The sequence below is a fragment of the Cebus imitator genome, unplaced genomic scaffold (assembly GCF_001604975.1).
Source record: "Cebus imitator isolate Cc_AM_T3 unplaced genomic scaffold, Cebus_imitator-1.0 Scaffold68, whole genome shotgun sequence".
NCBI lineage: Eukaryota > Metazoa > Chordata > Mammalia > Primates > Cebidae > Cebus > Cebus imitator.
This window is the reverse complement of record NW_016107383.1, coordinates 9256687-9262469: the sequence shown is the minus strand read 5'-3', so window position 1 is coordinate 9262469 and position 5783 is coordinate 9256687. Positions and strand designations below refer to the sequence as shown.

The following is a 5783-nucleotide window of genomic DNA, read 5'->3' as shown; positions in this document are numbered from 1 at the left end:
AGGCTGGAGTGCAGTGGCATGATCATGGCTCACTTGTACCCTTAAACTCCTGGGCTCAATCGATCCTCTCTCCTCAGCCTCTTGAGTAACTGGGACTACAGTCATGTGTCACCCACGCCTGGCTAATTTTTAAATTTTTTTGTAGAGAGGGGGTCTTGCTGTGTTGGCCTACCTGGTCTCAAACTCCTGGCCTCATGCAGTCCTCCTACCTTGGCCTCCCAAAATGCTGGGATTACAGGCGTGAGCCACTGCACTCAGCCAAATAAATCATCTTTAATGCAGGATTTTAATTTTCAGTTCTTAGTTTTAGACTAAAAAAAATATCAGAATTTATCTTAACAAAATTAAAATATAACAGTCATAGCCCTATCATTAATTATTATAAATAAAATAACTCTTTAATCACATTTTGGTGATTTCCTATTTCTCAAGATTTCTAACTTCATTTTTCCCCTTCCTAAAAGTCTTTCTTTTCCTTTTTTGTTTTTTAGTGAGAAATGAAAGAAGATAGGAGGTTCTGATATTTTTAAGCACTTAACTCATAATTGTGTTTTTCTTCTACGTTTATTCTCTTTTACCATCCAATATTGTTAAAAAGAAGTTTATTAAAACTTTGCTAGACCTGGCTATACTGGGGAGGAAGGGAAGGGGGGAGATCATGAGAAGAGAACAATTTCTCCTTGTTACTATGATAAAATTATTTATATCACATGTTTGTTAGTTCTGTGAAATAACCCTCAAATATGTCATACAGTAATGATTCATTCTGGAGCTAAGGTCAGAAAAAGTGTGTGGGGGAGAGGTTAAATTTGATTGATTAATATCTGCCTGTTGAAGCCAACTTGTTCCAGCATGATTTAATATGCTCAAAGGTATGAAATGGCAAATAAATTTTATTGGTTGGTTGTTACCCAGATTCTTAAAGTATTTTACCATTTGTCAACAGTTAGCAAATTTTAAACAAAGATTTCTTTGCTAACATTCATTGTGTTCTAAGTACCAAGAAATACTCCAAAAACTTTACATTCGTTACCTATTTCAGGCCTCACAACAACCCTGTTAAGTAAGTAGTATCCTATTAATATTACTAGCACCATTTATAGATGACAGGGCTGAGGCACAGATAGGCTAAGCCATTTGTCTAAAGCCACACAGCTAGTAAGTGGCAGTGCTGGATTTGAACCAGTCTGTTTCAAAGCCCAAACTCTTGGTCTTTTTTTATAATCCATCTACTACCAGAACAGCTTGTTCTGTTTTATTATATAATATTCATAGCTGAGATGAGCTCTTTAATTTTTGAAATTCACTCATACTAAATTAAGAAAAATACTTTGAATTAGATAGAAATGTTCTAAAGTAATCCCAGTATCGGAACTTAAATAACATCAGGCAACTAGGATTTTCATTCAAAAGCACTGATGAGCTCATTTTTGCTCCTCTGGTATCCTTGTGCCTTTACATGTCTTGGCAGCTCTTCTCAAGAGACTCATTCGGTAAAACATCTTGCAATTACTTTGTGATTTTAAGAATGGATTGAAATAAGTTACCAGTTTCCTATGGTATTAATAATTCATTTTGGAAAATAACTTTCCCTCTTCGGCAGCTGTTTCCTGTCTTCTCTTCTAGTCCACATCCTGTAAATTGATGACTAATGGGTGGCCGAACAACGAGATACCAGGAAATGAAATTGTAGAGTCCCAGGCTACAGAGATAACAAGATGCTGCACTGGGCCTACCAGGAAAATGCTCTTTTGCTTTTCATGAAAATAATGTACTTATTCAGCCTAAGTTTTAACTTAACCTAGAGGTATTTTACTAGAGGACTGGTGTATTTATTTCTTGATGTGAGAGGTTTCTTCATAAACTTGTATGTAATAGTAGCAGGAATCAAAAAATAAGGTATTCGGGAAAATAATCTTCTTCAATATTCATACATTATGGTTTACAGAGTATATTGCTTAAAGAATACAACAAAAGGCCAGGCACGGTGGCTCATGCCTGTAATCTCAGCACTTTGGGAGGTCAAGGTGGGCAGATCACCTGAGGTCAGGAGATTGAGACCATCTTGGCCAACACGGTGAAACCCCATCTCTTCTAAAAATACAAAACTTAGCTGGGCATGGTGGCACATGCCTGTAATTCCAGCTACTTGGGAGGTTGAGGCAGGAGAATCGCTTGAACCAGGGAGTTGGAGGTTGCAGTGAGCTGAGATTGCACCACTGCCCTCCAGCCTGGTGACAGAGCAAGATTCCATCTCAACAACAACAACAATAATAATAATAATGCAATAAAAACGCTTCAACCCTTCAAAAGTATTATTTATGTATATTCTGGTAAGAGAAGCAATTGTAGCTTTATTAAAGTTTTCTGATTCGTTTAATTGCTCTAGGTTATATACTACAACATACTTGGACAATAATTGAATTTTCAGATAATTATTTTCTATTTATTTGATTGCACAGTGTCAATGCTTCACAGTGCACTGATTGTAAAGCCATTTGGTAGTTCAGGCAAAACGACATAGGTAAACACCAGTCATTCTGGTAGATAACCCCATGTTTAGGGATTGAGTACTACTAGTTTATTTTTAACTTGTTTTTGGCTTGTGTTGTCAGCATGAATAATCCTCTCCATTCCAATTAATTAACATAATAAATTAGGATACAGATATCACTAGGTTTATGTACAAACACATAAACATATACAACTACTCCTATTTTGTAGTTTAACTAAATTGTCTTCATAACCTTTGTGTACTCATTTAAAAGAACTCCCAATTTCTACATCTCAATTTTCACATTACAGACTACATATATTCACATTTTGAAATCTTATTGAAAATGGTCTAACAGTTATTTGGTTGTTCTGTATAATATAAATGTTTATTTATTTATTTATTTTAGAGATGGGGTTTCACCATAATAGCCAGACTGGTCTGGAACTCCTGACCTCAGGTCATCTCCACTGGCCTCCCAAAGTGCTGGGGATTACAGGCGTGAGCCACCGTGCCCGGCCAAATATAATTTTTTAATGTATAGTTTTTGTGTTTCCTACTGTGCCCGGCCAAATATAATTTTTTGATGTATAGTTTTTGTGTTTCCTACCAATATTAGGATTGACATTTAGATGGTTCTTTTAAAGTTTTGATAAAGGAATACCCTTTTTTTTTCAAAATTACATTTGTTTATTAAAAGCTAAGGCATAAATTTAAAAAATTTCCTGACTAAGGCTAAATTATATCTAGAATAATAAAATCTTACTTTTTTGTAGGAGAAGACAGACAGCTGCTTTGGACCTATTGGTAATGATGGCCTGAGCTAAACATCTAGCTAGAAGGGATACCCTTCCATTTCAAAGAACAGAATGCTAAGGAAGCTGTGGCAAGTATGTGTTTCATTGTTTTGGTATGGTAAAACTCAGATACTGAATGTACTCACTTTAGATCCCATGATACTATATTTGGCTAAAGTTTTAAAAAGCTTTCCTTAAAAAGCAGCAGACATATGCTTAACACTTTTTTTTAATGTACTTTCAAATTTTAAGAGCTATAACTATAGGACTGCTTTAATTTCAAAGGAGACAGTATCACACTTCATAATAAATCTTATATGGTATATTTATAATTGATCTTAAAATTAGTATATGATGAAATCTGCTGTGTGTCAGGCACTATACCGGGTGCTATGATAACAGAGGTAAACAAGACAAATGCACCTTTCCTATGGGAAAATTGATTTAGAAATTTTGCTATGTTTTTGCCTATATCCAGAAAAATACTTCAAAATATACAAGAACAAATCCTGAAACTATGTTTTCAATATGTAGGCTACTAATAATAGTTAATTATAAGAGTTAGGATATTAATTATTAATTAAATACTCTTACTTATATTAACCATACCAAAACTTAAATATTTGAATATAGATCCTTTTGTAGTTCATAAGTGTGACGATTGGATTTTCACGCTCATGTGAGAAATGTGCCTTTCTTAAACCTTGTTATGACACTGGCACGTTACCTATCTGATGTAAAAAAATGAAATAAATATTTGAAAATATTTGTATATAATTGCTTTTATATTTTATCTGATTAATCGGCTTTTGTAAGAAGGATTTATCCAATTGTTACTTTAGATGATTCCAGAAAATACTAGGAAAGATTTAATAAACATTAATGTGCTGGTTCATTTTCGTTTTTAAAAAATTGATAAGAGTTCTTGTAAGTTGATATTACCAATACTGATTGCTATTATCTTTCAAAGTATTTTGGAAAATCAAATCATTATATCCTCAGTGAAGTAGGTAACAGTTACCTTACCTTTTTTTTTTTTTTTTTTTTTAGATAGATTTTCGCTCTTGTTACCCAGGCTGGAGTGCAATGGCGCGATCTCGGCTCACCGCAACCTCCGCCTCCTGGGTTCAGGCAATTCTCCTGCCTCAGCCTCCTGAGTAGCTGGGACTACAGGCACGCGCCACCATGCCCAGCTGATTTTTTGTATTTTTAGTAGAGACGGGGTTTCACCATGTTGACCAGGATGGTCTTGATCTCTTGACCTTGTGATCCACCCGCCTCGGCCTCCCAAAGTGCTGGGATTACAGGCTTGAGCCACCGCGCCCGGCCCCTTACCTTTATAAATAGGGAAGATAATGACCAGATGAATGGTTTTTCAGTCTTCAAAGATAATCTCACTTGGAACTGAGAATCGCATTCTTGTATTAGACTGGCTGTAAAAGACTTAACACACCTTCTTAAGAAAAGTAGGGAAAAACTATTTTCAGCAGAAAATTACTTTTGGATCACATTTACAAACTATTCACAAGAGATTTCATGATAGTGCTAGTTTATTTATTTATTTATTTTTTGAGACAGAGTCTCACTCTGTCACCCAAGCTGGAGTACAGTGGCATAATCTCGGCTCACTGCAACCTCTGCCTCCAGGGTTCAAGCAATTCTCCTGCCTCAGCCTCCCAAGTAGCTGGGACTATACGCACATATAGCTACACCCAGCTAATATTTGTATTTTGAGTAGAGATGGGGTTTCACCATGTTGGCCAGGCTGGTCTTGAACTCCTGACCTCGTGATCCACCTCCCTTTGACTCCCCAAGTGTTGGAATTACAGGTGTGAGCCACTGCACCCGGCTCATAGTGCTAGTTTATAGTTCAGTTTCAAAGTATTATGTACCTACCTACCCAGCTGCCAGCTGCGGGGAGAAATCTAGGATGTTAGTGTCTTAGGGAGAGACCCTTCTAAAAGACACTTCACTCCTCAAATCTGCGATTGGAGCTTGCCAGAAGAAATCTGTCTAGCTTGGATTCTTCTTTTAATCTTTAGTGTCGTTAAGGTCTGCTTTCTCAGATGGAAAAAAAACAGGTAGAGAGGATAGGGTTTCTTACCTTTCAGCCTTAATTAGCATTAGCAAAAGTATCCTCTGAAATTTGATTATCTTTGACCACAGTGTCTTAGATGCTTTCACTTTTATCCTTTTCATTCCTGTCTGTATATTCACTTTAATATCTGATTTTCAGTTGTCTTGAGACTATTTTTCAGACAGTTTGATTGAGATTTCTCTCTTGGGTAATGATTCTAAGTTACCAGCAATCTTTAATAACATTTGCTGTGGACATAAATTTGTGTTGTCCAATTCCTAATTTAATTTTTTAAGAACTTGATGTTTCTAAATATTTTAACATTTAATTTTAATTTTTACATTTTAACTTTGAAAATATCTTAATTTTGTAAGTCGCCTTTCTTTTCTTTTCTTTTCTTTTTTTTTTTTTTTTT

General features: G+C 35.5%; 1 protein-coding gene and 1 non-coding gene across 5 annotated transcripts in view; both read left to right on the top strand.

Annotated features, from left to right (window-relative positions):
* Positions 1-5783, top strand: part of ZHX1 (zinc fingers and homeoboxes 1) — a 29647-nt gene that overhangs the window by 4877 nt on the left and 18987 nt on the right. For all 4 annotated transcript variants that reach the window (XM_037739331.1, XM_037739330.1, XM_017530730.2 and 1 more), the window contains exon 2: positions 3271-3384. The gene's annotated coding sequence lies outside the window, so the exon portion shown is untranslated. The remainder of the gene's footprint in view (positions 1-3270; positions 3385-5783) is intronic.
* Positions 3925-4028, top strand: LOC119471668. The gene has a single exon (XR_005200723.1). It is a non-coding gene; the product is annotated as a small nucleolar RNA U13 (small nucleolar RNA).